At 43.6% G+C, this 17,479-nt stretch overlaps 1 pseudogene; it reads left to right on the top strand.

The window, feature by feature from the left end:
* The first annotated feature begins 14,525 nt into the window (after positions 1-14,525).
* Positions 14,526-16,410, top strand: LOC121834752 (annotated as a pseudogene).
* The last annotated feature ends 1,069 nt before the right edge of the window (positions 16,411-17,479 follow it).

Consider the following 17,479-nt stretch of genomic DNA (forward strand, 5'->3'; position numbering starts at 1 on the left):
GTACCTTTATGTTGACCGTGTGAATGGGGTATATTTCTTAGGCTATAGGCCCGCGACCCTTTTTTTTTTTACTGCAGATGTAGGAAAGTGCGCTCGATCGGGGCGAGAATTTTCTTTAGCCAGGTTAACTGGACGTACGTCGCCGCAGCTATACACCCACGATCACAAAAGCGTCCTTAGCTGCTGCCTATAGGACTATTGCAGTTTTGCCGGCTGCTTCCCTGCGCATTGCCTTATTTCGGCGTTGACGTCATCTCAATCTTCCGTTTTTTAGCCGTAATTATCCGTCTTTTCCAGTGCATTTTGTGAGTATATGTATTTCGTAGCGCGCCTTCTACTTTGCCCGTGTCCCTGCCGTGTTTGTATTTCTTTCTGCCTGCTGTGTTAAATATATTTAATGTTTTTTCTTCTGTATATTCCGTCGTTCTCGACGCGGCGTCAACGAACATAAAGTCGCTGCTTACGCCACTACAGGGGTGAACTCTACTCTTGTCACGACGGTCTATCGCGCTATAAAGCCGTCTATTGGACTCGAATAAAGTCTTGGGAGGGCTGTTTCGAATTCCAGTGCACATGTCATCAGTATAGGTAGAGCAACAACGTAGCAATCGCGACGCGAGAGCCGACTGCGCCTTGATCTGGCCGGCCGCGCTCGCTCTGTGGAAATGTAAGCTTGGGACTCTCGAGCAGCGTTAGCTTACTGAAGATGCAAGACACTACTTTGTCGTCGCGAATCCTTTGCCTTCGAATGGCTGCGAAGCCGTTCCAGCGCCCGGCGTATACCCTACGCAGCGTCCTCCAACAACCGTTCGCGCAGCATCGGAACCTTCCGTCTGCGAGCGCCGGCGGTTCGCCGTCGCGGGGATCATGTTCGCGGAAGTTCATGTTCGCCCCGCAGGAGTTAATAAAATGCTCCAATTCAAGTCGCGACGATAAATCGTCGGCGCTCGCAGAGTGCCAGTAGGCTCCAGAAAGGTTGCGATGCTGCGCGGGCGGTCGCAGGCGCCGCTGCCTGCGGTACGCCGAGCACTGGAACGTTTTCGCCGGCGTTCGCAGGGCAAAGATTCTCAACGACAAAGCAGCATCCCGCATCATCAGCAAGCTAACGCTGCTCGATGAGTCCCACGCTCACATTTTATCAGAGCGAAGGCGGACAACCAGATCGAGGCGCAGACGTTTCTCGGTTCGCGATTGCTGCGTCGTTGCTCCGACTATCCGTCTAAATGATTGACACAGTTCTCTCAAGACTTCATGAGCTTTAAATCGACGAGTCTATAGCGCGATATATATATATAGTGTCGTGACAACGGAGAAGTTTGCCCCGGCGGGGGCGTAAGCAGCGGTGCAATGTCCGTCAACGTCCGTGTCGAGAACGGCGAAATATACACAAATAACAGCCGAAAAAAACAATTAATATCCTTAGGCACACGCTATCCTAGGTGAGTCCTATTATCTCTCTGTTCTGCGAATTCAACAAATCAGCAAGCGCTGTTGCTACTTTTTCTTCTTTTCGTTTAAATTATGAGACATTAAACCGGTTGGAGCTTCTTGGAGCACACAGCCCCACCATGTGTCATTACGGTGCGCAGAGATTGTAATTGATGACAGTGCTATAGACTGAACTCACGTATAAAAAACGTATTACGGCAAAAATTTCTTAAACCAAGCAATCAGAAACGCCACAACGATGCAAAGATTCACAAAATTGAAGTTCAAAAATGCGAACCTAACAGTGTGCACATGATTCAAAAGTGCTTGGTGAAAAAAAAAAGATATATATATATATATATATATATATATATATATATATATATATATATATATATATATATATATATATATATATATATGTGTATATATATATATATTATTTATTTATTTATTTATTTATTTATGGACATCCTGCGCAAAAAAAAGAAGTATTTGTCGTTAATTCTTCATTTTAAATTATAATGTGGGTTACACGGCGTAAAATATTATATCTTTAAACTTGCCTCGTTTTGGGTCACTTCTGGGAAGGGCAGCTTTAGAAACATCTGAAAACGAGCGTGTTGGTTAATAGATACAAATCTTGAAAGAATAAAACAGAGAGGACGAGGACGGGAATCAGGACATTTTTCAGCTTTAGAAAGGCCCCCCCAGCTTTAGAAAGAAGTTCAAAAGCTGGGGGGCCTTCATGGAGCTGTCCTGTTTACTCGGTAGTGACAGCAGAGTGGACGCTATGCGTGTTTGAGGTCAATCGTGTCTCCGGTTAAGGTCCCGTGACAACAGTCTCGAATCTGGTGATAACGCTGAACACGGCACCCGCCTTAACGGGATAACGCTGACACCATCAAAATTATATTTTTTTTTTATTATCCGAAACAATTGAGAACGATGCCCAGGACATTACCCTCAAAATTCGAAATTTGGGAATTCAGTATTTGTGTAGTAAAAAAACAATTTCCAAATGCCGAATTCGAAGTTGCCGCGCGATCCGCGCCGGTGCGTTGACGTCAAATATTGCAGAGCCCTGAGAGTCCACTTTCTTTCACGACTCCCTGCTGTTGCCATGGCGACCCAAAGCGAGGAGGAAAGGAGCAAACGCCGGCGGACCGGTTTTGAGCGGTGTCGCCTGTTTTCCGTGGGAGGATACAAACCTAGCAGACGGCACCACAACGAACTCCCGATTTTTGGTATTTCAAAAAGAAGGGCCGTAGTGCATTCGCAATTGCGTTAAAAAACATGTTTTACGATTGCCGTTATTAAATGTTATAGAGATGTCACCTACAAAGCTTCTAAATTTCATGATTCTTGACGTCACGAATCAAAAGAAGGGAGGAGGCGAGAGGCGGGAGAATCAAACGCCAAAAATAAAAAGGCACGCACGCACGCAAAAACATTTTTTTCGCGATGCGTTTTTTTTTTTTTTTTTTGCGTGTCTATGACTGCAATTTGCATCGTTTTAGACAATAAAAAAATACGAATTTTTGGGTGTCAGTGCCCCTTTAAGCCCAAGGCCACACATAGCATCCTCAGCACTATCAACCTTGGGTCGAACTGTCAACAGGATATAAGGGACACATTCTCTCGTTGTGTTCATTGTTGGTATGCCCCTGAAGACTAGTCTTTGTAAAACATATAAAATAGCGCAACAGAAACAAGGACAAGAAGTAAACAGGACAGGCGCTGTCCTGTTTACTTCTTGTCCTTCTTTCTGTTGCGCTATTTTATATGTTTTACTAAGATGAACCAACTAGCCCAACAACGTACCTTACTAAATTAGTCTTTGTGATCGCACCCCCGTTCTGGCCTTGAAGGAGCTCTGCTTTTCAATTCCTCTGTTTTCTCTCTCTCCCTAAGCTGAAAGCATTGTAGAAGGTGCGGACTCGGTGGACCAATAAACCGTAGACTTATCATCGCTTCACTCCGCTCTCTGTGTGCATGTAACGGAAGGAGCGTGATCACGTGGTTTGACGGATGACGCATTAGCTGTTGCCAATCCCGGAATGCCTGCTTGCGGACCTAGTTTCGCGTGTCGTGCGGCCCGCGGGGCTGCTTGTGGATTTCGCTTATATGGTAAATGGTATCTGGATCGAAAAGTCCTACCCGTATGTCGGCAACAAGCGATTTCTTCAAAGAAGCCCAAGACATTCTTGTGATGCGTTCAGTGTTCGGTTCGGCAAATGACAGCATGTGCTACATCGTGGTGAATCTTCACGGATCCCTTCCTTCTCGGCTTTGTGTTTGAGTGGTCGGTCTGCAGTGCCCGTGTCGACGTATATTTCGGATTACATCTTTCAAGTCCGGTATTTTCAACGTAAGTGCGCTGCAACCTACTCGGCGACAATTGACCCTTCTGTAGTGTCTATCTCCTGGCAGCGCCTATCTTCTGACAGCTGGGAGAATAATTTCCCCGTAATTCTATCGCAGTCACCTGCCATTAGCTGTTTGAAATCAGGTGAAAATTACAGTTAGAATACTGACTTTCTTTTCTCCCTTCGTTTTGTGAAAAGACGTTTAATTCACAGCTTTTCGAGGATACACGTTTCCTAGACACAGGTTAAGTCAACACTAACGTTTCGTCGATACTCGTTACGCGAAATGCACGCTGCAGGGACATTTCGTCGCGCCTGTATTCCTGAGGCGCGTGCTCATCGATTCTGCCCACCCGTTCACGCCGCTTCTTGGTGAGTCTGCAGCAACTAATTACAACAAAAAATATATTTTGAGTTGTTTATAGACATCACGTGTTGATTAAACGATCTGTTGGTGAAACGTATTTTGATGAACTGATTGCAGCGCCAATGAGTGGCGACTGGCAGTAGAAATTCGGGGGGAGGGGGGGGGGGGGAATTCGGCTGGCTGCCGGGAGACTAGACACTGCCCAGGAATCGCCGTTGGTTCTTGTTTGCTTTGCAATATCCTCAGTTGTAAAACAGCTCAGTAGTACCTCTTCACATTGTACAGATTGCTTAGTTTGTGCTTGTCTACAGAATGGGCTGTGTGTAATAAACTTCTAGGAGATTTGAAAACGATACCTTGTGTCTGTTTACCTGTGCTTTTTCAAACACCTGGGTCAGTGCTTTATTTTTTGTAGTTGTTTTGCTGAAATGTTAGCTCTTTATTTTAAATGCGGCTACGAAGTTCGACATGTCTTACAAGGTTTTTTTTAAAGATGTCCGTTGTCGACAAATAATTTGTTTCACATTTCATACGATTGTGGTAAAAAGAAAAACTACAGGCAGCTATAGCACGATGGTAAAGAGACTCATAAGAGGAGATATAGAAGAAGCTATAGCAAACCATACAGAGAGCAATAGGCGGCAAAAGAAACCATAGGAAAAGCCATAAGCTATAGCACGGTGTCTAAAAAGATTTATAAACTAAGGCATAGAGATTTCTATAGCACACCATACAAGAAGCTATAGGCGGCTAAAGGAACCGTAGGAAATTCTATAGGCAGCTGAAGCACAATAGGTATAGAGAGCGATAGGACGAACTATAGAATGAGCTATAGCGGACCACACAAAGAGCAAAAGGTGGCTTAAGAAATCATAGGAAAAGAAATAGGCAGCTATAGCACGGTGTTTAAATAGATCCATAGAGCAAGTCATAGAGATCTCTATAGCAGACCATACAGGTTGCTATAGGCGGCTAATGGAACCATAGGAAATGCTATAGGTAACTGTAGCACAAAGGGTATAAAGAACCATAGGACGAGCTATAGAATGAACGATAGCGGACCATGCAAATAGCAATAGGCGGCTAAAGAAACCATAGGAAAAGCCATAGGCAGCTATAGCACGGTGTTTAAAAAGATCCATAATGTGAGCCATAGAGATCTCTATAGAAGATTTTACAAGAGGCTATAGACGGCAGAAGGAACCAAACGAAAAGCCATAGGCGGCTATAGCGTCCCTTCTAAAGAGACCCATAGATTAAATTATACAAAATTCGATAGCAAAATTTCTATTGAAGAAGCTATAGACAACCATAGGGGGCCATAGGAAAAGCAACAGACAGCCATAGAATCAGCTATAGCTAATTGGTCCAATTTGCTATAGCCGGACATACAAAGGATTTTCTATAGCCGACCATAGACCATTTTTGTATGGGCAGGCAGAGCCCCTGAAGTGTTTCAGCATGTCATGAACGGCGTTTTGGATGGACTCACCGGAACAGCAGTCGTGATCGACGATATATTAGAGGGGGTTAGACCCGGCAAGTACATGATGAAAATCTTTAACACTTACTGAAACACTGCCGAGAGGACAATTTACGACTCAACCCCAAAAAGAGTCAATTCGCAAAGTTAGAAGTACGCTACCTCAGACAACTACTTACTGGGAATGGAATTACTGTTATTCAAGATAAAATCAAAAGCATACTGAGATGAGAGAGCCAAAATACCGCAAGGAACTTCGAACCTTCCATGGAATGACAACATAGCAGTCGAACTTCGCATCACGACGTTCCGAGAGAGCAGCACCGCTACGGGAACTACTCAGGAAAGAGATCCCATAATTGGACGAAACAGCGGGAAAACTGTTTCGAACACCTGCGAGGCGCGTTCTCAAAGATGCCTCTCCTTCACTACACTTACGGCAAGGCCATAGCTGTCAGTCCACGCAAGCCAGTACGGCGTAGGGGCAGTTTTCACCCAAGAAGGAGGACTGCAGGCATATTCGTCGAAATCTCAGTCAACAACACAGATGAAGTATGCACAAATTGAAAAAAAGATGATCGCTATTGTTCATGGATGCACCAGGTTTTACCATTAAATATTCGTCAAACCAAGCGTAACCATAGAGTGAAATCACAGGTAGTTGCAAGCTATTTTTAGGAAACCCTTTCATAAGTGTCCGTTGAGACTGCTGCGAATGAAGAGGGCTCTCCAGAAGATGGCTCTCTGACAGTTATATTCATACCTGGGAAATATCTTCAGTTAGCCGACGCTCTTTTGCGGTTTCCCGTGAAAGAAGCAAGGAAAGAAGATGACAAGTTTAGGTGAACGCAATTGGACATATATCAGTTACACAAAACCGCCTACCAAGAATAAGAGACGCGACTACAGTCGACGCACTGCTTTTGGTTTTAAGTAAAATGTATCTACACAAATATTATACCCCTGGGGTCTGCAGCTGGCTTCAAGCTACGCCCTGCCCGTTATGATAACTAGGATCATTCCAGGTGAAAACTTTGCAGATGGAAGCACTTGAAGTGTCTTATCGAACAGACTGCTGGCAAGTTTGAAGATAGTGGGACCACCTAGAGTAGGACCACTTGAAGTTGGACCACTTGAAAGGGACCGATTGAAAAGGGACCGCTTGAAGTGGGACCACTTGGCAAATTCGTCCACTTGTTGATTTTCGGTAAGCTTAGAATCATGGTTTGGAACCCAAGTTTTATTAAAGTCTTTAAACAAGAAATAATATTAACGACATAACATCCGTCAGTTATGTACCACCCAAGAAAAATTACGTGTGCATATGCAAGGCACTGACAATTAACAGGCCGACGTGGTGGCTGGCGGGGGCGTAGCACACATAGTGGACAATTCCAACGCGCCCACAGGCTCCGAACATGCCTCTTGTATTCCTGGAAACTGTAAAAACATGTGCTAAGTAAAAAGGGAAAAACCATGCATACGCATTAATTAAGCTGGATGCTTGAATAACAAGCAAAAACAAAAATAGTCCATCCCAGAAATAAGTAACCATGAACTAACACGCAGCCACATTTTCACGTAAATTTAACACTACAGACATTTTTCGTTTTCTTTCGTTGACAGTCACGTAGGTTCCATATCTGCTGTGTGAGACGAAAAAATAATAAGACACTTCAGCCTGGAGTATGTGAGAAAATATAGGTGAGGCAAAACAAGAATGTGTGACAATCACGCCTTTTTTTCGTGAACACCTCCCTGCGGCGTGGACAGATCAAAACGATGCTTTAACACATACAAGAAGCGACTACATTCAAAAAGGCTGCGCCCTTGCAGAAAAAGGCGCACACAACGACAGTGAAATCAACCAATGTACATATACTCCTGCAGAAACAAGAAAAAGCCAGCAGACAAAACAGCAAACGCCACTGGAATAAAATATTGTCAAATTCTATGAGTTCTGTAACATTTGAATTCGACAATTCCAAATTTATGTGAAAGAGACATCGTACCATGCAAAAGGTATGCGAGTTGCATAAAAACCACAAAATATAATTGAAATAAAATATAGCCAAGATTCATTTTTAGAAATTCTACTCAAATACCCATCATAGTAAGGCACTTGCAATCCTACAAAAAAAAATCTAACAAACCTATGCGTGATGCACAGTTTTGAAAAAAAAAGGAAGAAAAGAATCCTAGTAAAGATCCGACCCATAAAATTCAAACTTTAAAAAAAGTACAGTCCACATACTGCTATTTTGAAAAAAATGTGGTAAATAAAATGAAACCTGATACATACAACGATTGTACCTAGTCCCGGCGAGCATTACATATTTTACCGCTTCAGTTTTTTGTGCACATCTTGTATTTTTTTGCGATAGGGTGGTAGACATGTTGAAGCGTTATTTGCATACAGAACTGTTTAATGTCAGACTAGGTTTCCGCTTTTCGGTCTTGCCGCGCGCTCTAATCAAGTGCGCCCCTCGTGTTCCTCTTCCTCGCTCCACTATCCTCCTGGTTAAAAACAGCGCGACGAGACAAGGACAACGTAAAGAAAGACGACAGCGCTGAAAATCAACTGAAAGTTTATTTCCACCGCTCCTAGTAATATAGCCGTGGGCACCAGCCAAATAGATAGAGTGCGAACAAAAAAGACACAAAAACACATGCGGTCTCAGCATGTTATTGGCTATATTATACCGTGGTCTGTCATAGTCGTTCCCTAACATGCACCAGTAAGCAAACCCATTTCTTTACAGGACAAACCAACGATGGTGGAATTCATTCGCATTTTGTACACTTTTAAAAACTGTTTTGCACCCTTGCAACTGGCGCACGAATTGACAGTCGACAATTTCATCAGAAGTTTAGACCTAGCCCCGTATTTGTCAGCCGAGCATCTATGCAGCACTTTGAACCTCCAAGTTACAAGCCGATCTTCTCGTTTGGCTCAGCACACTCCAAGAATGTGAAGAGAAGAATTGTGAATTCATGCTTTACTCCTGCCTGTTTTTCAATCGTTTCACCATCGCATGTCAAATAGCTTCTAAAACAAGTAGACATACTTGAGAAAGCCGGCTACCCACAAAACTTCAGTTGCCGATAATTTGCTGAAATATTTGAAAAAGCGTCTAACAGAAAACGAATGCCTTAGAACCCGTAGAAACACAAATGTCCGTAACTCTGTACTTGCTCAAGATTTCCAACAAGTTAAAGAGAATAGAAAAAAAAAAGAGCAAAAGTTGAAGTCGTTCTTTCTGCTTCAGAGCGTTTTTTTTTTTCTTTTGGTTCCTCTGGAGGAAGGTGAACAAGGTCGGGGAATAGAGGAAACATTTCACAAAAAAGTACCGACAGCCTTTCGTTAGCTGTCGCGAAGGTGTTGTGTATTCTGACCCTCTGCCGTGTGACAGGTTCTACATCGGACAAACGGGGCGGTGCATTAATGACCAATTAAATTATTACTAGTATAGCGTAACAAAGCAAATCTCCGATCATCTTAAAATGCACTGCCGTGACTGTGGATGAACCTTTGACTACGAGGGGTTCATCAAAAGGAACGGTGACAAACTAAGTCGAGAGATAACAGAAGCTTAAGAAACAAACAAACTAAAAGACAAATGTGTCAGCACGACCTCCGTCGGTCTGTCCGATAAAGAAACTCTAGGGACCGACTATGACACAGCACTCTATAATCTATCTAATATGATGTTGAGGATGCATGTACTTTGTGTCTTTTCTTTCGCACTCTGTTTGTTGCCCATGTGCATATATGCTAGGAGCGGCGGAAATAAACTCTCAGATGATAGCCGGTGCTGGTCGTCTTCTCGTCTTCACTTGTCCTTCTCTTGTAGCGCTGTTTTAAACCACGATGCGTATCAACCAACTAGCGCAAGCATACCTTTTAGCAAGTTCAATGTTCTCTATGGGATCTGCGACTGAGACCCCAGCCTTCGTGTCCCAGTGTGTTACTGTTTCTGTAAAACAGTAAAAAGAAAATTCACTCTTAAAATAGAAGATGATTTTACTTACCAATCACAAGAGCGACTTTTTCATGGTTCATCTCTTTGCGGGAGATGGCGTCGGGCTTGTGGTGGTCTTTTGGGGCTAATATTCCCCCATAATCCCCACAGTGCTTGCGTGATGTTCCTAACTAGAAGCGCTAGCTTCTTCTGACCCGTGACTGTTTTTCCTGACCGGCCGTAATAGTCATGCCACTTTTAAACGGTAATGTGGAACAGGAGCACTGTAGACATAAATCAGGCACAAGTAAAGATAGATATTATTGTTCGCTTAGCTTGACACCGCCTACATCTGTGAAGGCTGCATGGCCAGCAGCTTCTGAGCCGACCATTGAGGAGAGGTGAAGGTTTCATAACTGTGTGAAGCATCTCCATTTGTCACTAGGAATAAAGCAACACGCTCGTCAAATTCATTATCTCTATTATTTTAGGGAACACCTGTGTCTCATTGGTTCAGACATTTTACCTATTGGCTGTGGTGAGACTAGGATTGCATTCTTGGGCTTGTTGGCCAGGGATGGATGTCGCCTCGGAGGGGTCCTCGCGGGGGTCCTCGGTGGGGTCCTAGGAGGTGTCCTCGCAGAGGACCTTGTTGGTGTCCTAGGAGGGGCTCTCTGAGGTGTCCTTGAAGGACTCTTGGAGGCATGGCCATCCGACTTACGGTGGGGGCCCATGGGGGATGCAAGGAGGCACCAATGTTCCTCGTACACTTGTCCCTGCTGACGGTTGAAGCGATGTGCAAACTAAAATAGATATTATCCCCACATGTCCCTGATGTGAACATTATAATAATATAGATGCCAGGCTAGAGAATGACCACTGAAAAACATTCGATAATAGTTAATGCAAGTATTAATGAGGATTGAACTGATTGACCTGAGCATTAAATTACGTACATGGAGCAACATGGTTTTGAAAAGTTGCAATTTGTTACAAGCATAATTGATGACAAGTTCGTTTCTTTAACTTTATACTGGAAAGTGCTAGCTCCGACCTGAAGTACAGCCAGAACTAAGCCGAGGAACTAAAACTAGCGAGATATTGTAATCAGGTATAGTTTAAAACAAAACTCAGATCTGTTCGAAGTTGTCAGCTTTCTGACTTTTAGTATTAGGTCTCTGTCTCCTCACCTTGATCATTTGCTTCTGGCAACTGAGCAGTCCTTTGGACTCCAGCATCTCCTTAACAAGAAGGAAATTAATAACCTTCCTTTAGTTTGAACTCCCTGATAGTCGTCATAAGAAACTCGACCGTGAGTTAAAAATGAAGAATTTGATAAAATAATATGTTGCTTCTAACCAGAATATTAATTTGCCAAAACCTTAAACAGCACTATTACTATGCGACTTTTCGTTAGAAAAAGAAGGTGAAAATGGCCCCAATCCGTGGTATAAAACAATGAATTAACTAAAACCTTTTCTATTGAAGGCACCACCAGTTCACAAAACTATGCTCATAAGAATCTCGTGAACCTATTATGAATAGGTTCATAATAGGTTCATAATAGGAACCTATTATGAATCAGATCAGCATATTGGTACTAACGCGTTGCGAACCGGCCATTTATAGTCCCAATTATGCTTCCAATGATGCCATTAAGCCGGGACTTCTCTTAGATGACTTCCTCATACCGGCGGTGCAAGTACCATTTAAAATGGGACGCAGAAACAACGCGATCATCACTGTCGTCAGTTTTTTGTGCGCGGTCTTTTTCTGGAGACCTGGGCATGGACATATTTGGTAGACTGCAGATTAAAAGATGTTAAAAGTATATATGGCAGACATATTTTGGCACGTACCTGCACAAAAGAGACAGCTTCCTTTTCTTTTTTGGCACTCTCTAGCTGCTGTTCTAAAAATGAAAGCCGTTTACAACTCCCCGTAACGCCGAATGAGAGCGCAGCTCTTGGGGAGGAGGAGGGAAGGCTACTGGGGGTAGGTCAAGTGACCTCGGTGGCGGAGGGGTCACGTGACCTTGGGAGGGGTCACGTGACCTTGGGAGGGGTCACGTGACCTGGGGTGTCACGTGAAGATGACGATGACGTCATCAGTGACATGACGTCATCAGTGATGATGACGATGCGGATGCCGGTGACGTCATCAGTGACGTCACTGATGACGTCATCAGTGATTATGAAGATGACGATGCGGATGCCGGTGACGTCACTGATGACGTCATTAGTGATGATGGCAATGACGATGCGGATGCCGGTGACGTCATCAGTGACGTCACTGATGACGCTGTGCGCTGGTAAGCAGATTTCTTTGATGCCAACTGGCGTACCTTCTGTCCTTTCTTAGTTGTGTGAAGTGTGGCGGGAGTCCTGAACTATAAATCATAGAAGTTGCTCACGCAAGTCTGAGACGTTGAACTTTAAATACAACTGAACATTCAAATACATTTCCTTTTCTGCCGTAACCAATTTATATATTGGTGTTGAAAAAAGTCACCTCCGAGAGCACCAGTGTAGTCCCAAATAAAAAACGTGAGGTCATTTCAACAATATCAATTTAAACGCAATGTTTTTTTTTATATAATCTGCTTTGCCCTCCCGCAGTTCAACAATTACTTTCATTTCACGCATACCTTTTCTTCATAAAATTCCAGACTGAAATTCCCTTCGTAATTCGAGTAATACCTTGTTCAATGGAAGTTTTACTCAAGCATTAACAATATATTTTCTTAAAAACCACCGTTACAAGTATTTATTTATTTCATTATCTGCATTTCTCAGGGGAGAACAACAGAGTTGCACAAATAAACAAACTAATAAGTGTGACAACTGAACGCAACATACCAACTTCGACGATTGCTTCTGAGAAGCAGGTGCATCATGCTCGCTTCTCTCCCCCAACTCCAAATTTGAAGGGTATAAATAACGGACTTGAGCACCGTTCTCGACTCCCTTTTTGCTTCCAGTTCTTCCTCGGGAGATGTAATTTAATAATGGGTACTTCCAGCAGTACTGTAACCATTTTTTAGGATGGTACCTAGAAACGGAATGCAATGAAATTCAGTACTTTCTATGCCAAAGCTTTACATTGTATATACTGTAGACGATCTAACTTCCGAAAGGGCCTAATTTTTGCGAATTTCGCAACATGAATAATGCTCGAAGATTACGTAGCATATCACACAGATTCGCAAAATTTCGTGTTCGCAAAATATTCTTGGAATCCACACTTTGCCAAATCCCCGAAATATTGAGCCCGCGAAAATAGAGTCGACTACGGTTGATAATTGGGCCACTGGTAATTCATGACAGGAAATTAAAAGTGAAACACGAGGACGACGCAGTGTTTGTGTCTCGTCCTTGACTTCATCTTTTGTGCTGAAATAAAAATGAAGTCGTTTACAGCACGCCGTAACACAGCCGTGCAGAAGCCATGAGACATGGACACTGCACGTCTTATAGCTCGGAGCGTGGGCTAGTTCGCCTTAGTAGCTTTGACTGCAGTGGAGTATAAGCGGAGCATTAGGGTTGTTGGCGTGGCTGTGGTAACGGGCTTTCTTTTAGACCTCGCGGACCACAGATCAAATCTTGAAAAAACCGCTGTAGGCCATCTTTTTCAAGCATTCAGCGATGTATATAACTGACGTCTTACATCGTACTTTATTCCTAATGGGGAGACGAGCCCATAATAGCTACAAACTAATATCCATAAAGTTCCGCGTAGAGACGTTACTCCGACATTGCGCACACATACATGTGCTCACCACGCTTTTTATCGTACATGGCGTTATATGAACAAAAATGCAGCCTGCAATTACTTAATTGAAAGAAGCAGCACCGAGGAAGACATTTAAAAAAAAAAAAAACAGATATTAAAACCAACTTTTTTTAGCATTTAGCTTTGTCGATAGAGAAAGAAGAGCATGTGCGATAGAGAAAGAAGAGCGTGGGCGTGCCACTGTGCACGCTTAGAAGTATAGTAAACCTTTGGTTGTTAGTCAGAGTATGTCCTCTGTCCTTCTACTTCTTCTGCGCTGTTTTTTTTTTAATATGTTGTTCAATTAACCATTCCAGCAAGCTATCCTGTTGCCTGGGAACAATATGATCCAGTACTTTTGGAGTTCCCTGCCCTCCCAGTACATCTTCTAGACCCCGTTCTTGCCAAAGTCAGTTCCGTTGAAAACCTGGAAGTATTTAATGCATCGGATGGGCATCACATAGGCTCTCGTGTAATTCATTTTAAGAACTGACCAACGCGAAATCTTATGTTAGCAAATGCCCGGGCTTTTGTGGTGCCCGTATCGTTAAACTACCCACAACTTTAAATAGGGAAGTGTATCTGAGTTCTCCGCGTGTCGACCTAGGGCTAACACAGGAAAGCGTCTGTAAATAAAAATGCGTGTAGTTTTTTTTTCTTTTTTTCATATTGAGATCACCTTACAAATGTAGGCAAACGAGGCAAACCTACATTTTTTTGAAGTATGATTGAACGAAACAAAATTATTCGAGATTTCTTGAATATTTAAGTAGAACCAGTTGATTCATAAGCTCTGTATTTGTCGCAAAAAAGAGTTTAATTTATATCACATGATTCAAGGGTAGGTGAAAAGCTCCATCGCCATTGCCGTTTTACCCCATTGCATTTCGCGGTTCACGGATCATACTTTCGTCGGTGATTTTGTTTGATTCTAGGAGTAATTAGTGTTTTTTTTTGTTTTTTTTTTATTCATCAGAATCTATCTGAAAAGCAAGGTTGAAAGGCTGGGCCTAACCAAGCCGACTTTGGCTTGATCCGACTGATATCGTACTTGTTAAAATTGTACTGTGATGTTTCTCAATTGGAAAAAAACATGCCTTCTTTGGTAATAAGAACAATGAACAAGTACAAGACTCGAAAGCAGAATGTCGTGCTCGATGCTTAGGAAAATCCTTTGCCAAGATCAACGAAGTATGGATTAAAGAAAAGGGCGCTTGAGTCTCTGGGTGCTGCTCGTCCACTTCTTGATTCGGACGACGCTGGGACCACTTCTGTACATGGATCGTATGAGAGTTGCTGCGAAGATCCGGGTGGTGTTTCAGAACCGAGTGGTTATTCAAGTCCCGAACAGAGTGGTTCCGCGCGTCTGTGTTTGTGTGTGTGTGTGAGAGTGTTTGTGTGTGCGCGTGTGCGTGTTTGTGTGTGGGCGTGTGTGCCTGCTTGCGTCCGTGTGTGTGTGCGTTCGTGCGAGTGTGTGTGTGTGTACTCGTCGATAGCGGTGATAGCTTTCAGCGCACTAAGAGGTGCAATGACAAAGCTTGGAAAGCGCGAGCGAGGGGCGTATACACATCGGACTAGGCCACACACCCTCGTCCTTAAGCTCACTCCTAGGCGGCACAGCCTTTACCGCCAGCCACGCGCTCCTCTGTTCCTATTTCCTTTTTCTCCGATAGTACGTTGTGATAAAGCATATGACCTAACATGAACGGCGATTGAGGACATATCGAAGTTCGGGAACCTGATGCTAGGGCGCAACGTTTTCTCAAAGAACAAAAACTTCTTCTGGAAATTCTCTGGATCTTCTCCCGAAGATATGACGTTTCACTTTTATTGCCCTTTCTGCGGAAACGTTTTGGCGAAGACCGGAGGAACATTGCCAGAGCGCAACAACTTGTCAAGCACGTGTACCATGTGTGAACAGGTACTCCGGTTACCAGCTAATGACGAATGGAAACTTCTTTGTCAGCCTTGCAGAGAGTTTTGTGAGAGGCCGGCGGTTGGAGTCATTGAGCCGGGAATCAGAATACACATGTCTATCGGACATCAGGTACGGTGCCTTCTACAAGCAACACCAGGTCAAGCAGAATGTCTAACCCCAAAACTTGGCACTTACCGTGAGCGCGGATAGGAATACGACGTTCAGGTCGTCAAGTTATGCCATCTGGCCTACGCACCTGTCACTCAACGAGTCGCCATCACACCTGCGCTAGAGCAACATCATTTTCTCCCTCCTTTGGTACGGAAACAAACACCCGAACATGATCCTGCTCCTCCAGGCTTTCGTCGACCAAATGTAGGAGCTCTCCTGAGATGGAATATCTTGGGGTGCAGGTGGCAGAGATCTAAATTCAAAGGCATGGTGATGCCCCAAATGGAAGCACCAGATGTTCTCGACATAGCCAACCGCTCGGGGAGTGCTCATATTTACATTCATTCTTACATTACTTTCAGTAAAGTTATCTAGGAAATGTTTGTAATTTTTGTTTTCACTTGTTGCACCTCATATTTATATTTTTATATAGACCGTGAGACTCGAATGCATTACACATGTGCAGTCTTTCGCCTGAAAAAAGTAAGAAAACCGCTCTAACGTTATGAACTTAAATGCATCTTTACTTGGTCCCTTTCTTTTTCTTTGTAACATTCGAAAAAAAAAAATAAAGCAGGCATTAAGAGCTGCCTGAGCAGTACCATCTTGATATAACCCACTAGTTAAACTTTCTTGATTGTTACTACATTTTTACTGGCACTTCAATACAATTAGGCGAATTTGCTAATATTTTTTTTATTTTTTTTGGTCTGCTGCATAACCAGTGTCTCTGATGCCCCAGCAAGGGCTTTGAGGCAAAGCGTGGTCCAGTTCAACCGATATCACGGCTGTGCCTGGTGTCTAGATGCTGGTGTTTTCTTCAAGGTGCAGTCATATACATATAAATATATATATATATATATATATATATATTTAACAATCATTTTTGAAGGCTATATGAAAGGTGCCAATATGCATATTTGATTCTTCAGGCTGCATGAACTATCCCGTTAGTGTTGCTGTCGGCGACAGGACAGTCTACCATGTTGGCCGACATGGAAATTGCAGAAGCATATAATCACACCATCAACGGGACTAAAGGGCCCTCCCTACTCATTCACGTTCCCGGCTTTAACATTGTGTGGAGCTTTCGGCCTGATTATATGCACTGCGTGATCCTCGGTGTCTTAAGTCAGGTTACTGACCTCTGGTTGTCGGGCGTGTGCGAGGAGAACTATATCGCAGCCCCCAACACGGTAACGAAAGTGGAGAGTCGACTCCTTTGTCACAAGCCACACCTCTCTTGCACTCGAGCTTCGCAAGTACTGGAAGGCCTCAAAATGGGAGTCGTAGTAGCTTCACTACTGGGTGTCGTTGCAGGCAATAGTAGCGCAGCAACGACTACCATTCTGTAGCCTTCCAGTAGCACTTGCAGTTAGAGTGGTCACAAGTGGAACCGCTTCAAGGCAAACGGGACCAGTTGCAGTCTAGGGAGTCCCACTTAAAAAAAAAAACTTGCAGTTAAAGTGGTCATAATTTGGACCACTGGAAATCCCACTTCATATTTTTACCTGGGATTGTACTGGCGTCCGGTCATGTTTACCCTCCTGCTTGAGGATGCACTTTAATGAACTCAGCCTAGTGGGCGTACTGCGCTAGCTAAACTACTCATCCAATGCTTAAGGAGTTTCGTTATTGAAGGATAGAGTGAATTAACGCAATCTAAGCAACTAACCTCTCATTTGCGTCGGGCTTAACACAGAATGTATTTTATCAGCCGAACTTCGTGAGAACTCCACCACAAGAAACTGTCATGAAGAACCATCACAAAGCACCGTCAAGCCAATTTCCCCGCTAAATCTAGCAGAGAAATTATTGTTACGGGACGTCCACTTTCCAGCTAATTGTAGTAGTGAGACAAGTTTATTATTCCAGAGAAAACAAACAAAAGGGAAGGGGAGCGTGTGGACGGCTACGAGGCCTAGACGCCCTGACACTTGCTACACACACACACACACAGAGGGAGAGAGAGAACAAGCAGAAGGCAAGTTAGATGTGCAACTCAAGGCC

The sequence above is a fragment of the Ixodes scapularis genome, unplaced genomic scaffold (assembly GCF_016920785.2).
Source record: "Ixodes scapularis isolate PalLabHiFi unplaced genomic scaffold, ASM1692078v2 PGA_scaffold10__122_contigs__length_95168666, whole genome shotgun sequence".
Taxonomy (NCBI): Eukaryota; Metazoa; Arthropoda; class Arachnida; order Ixodida; family Ixodidae; genus Ixodes; species Ixodes scapularis.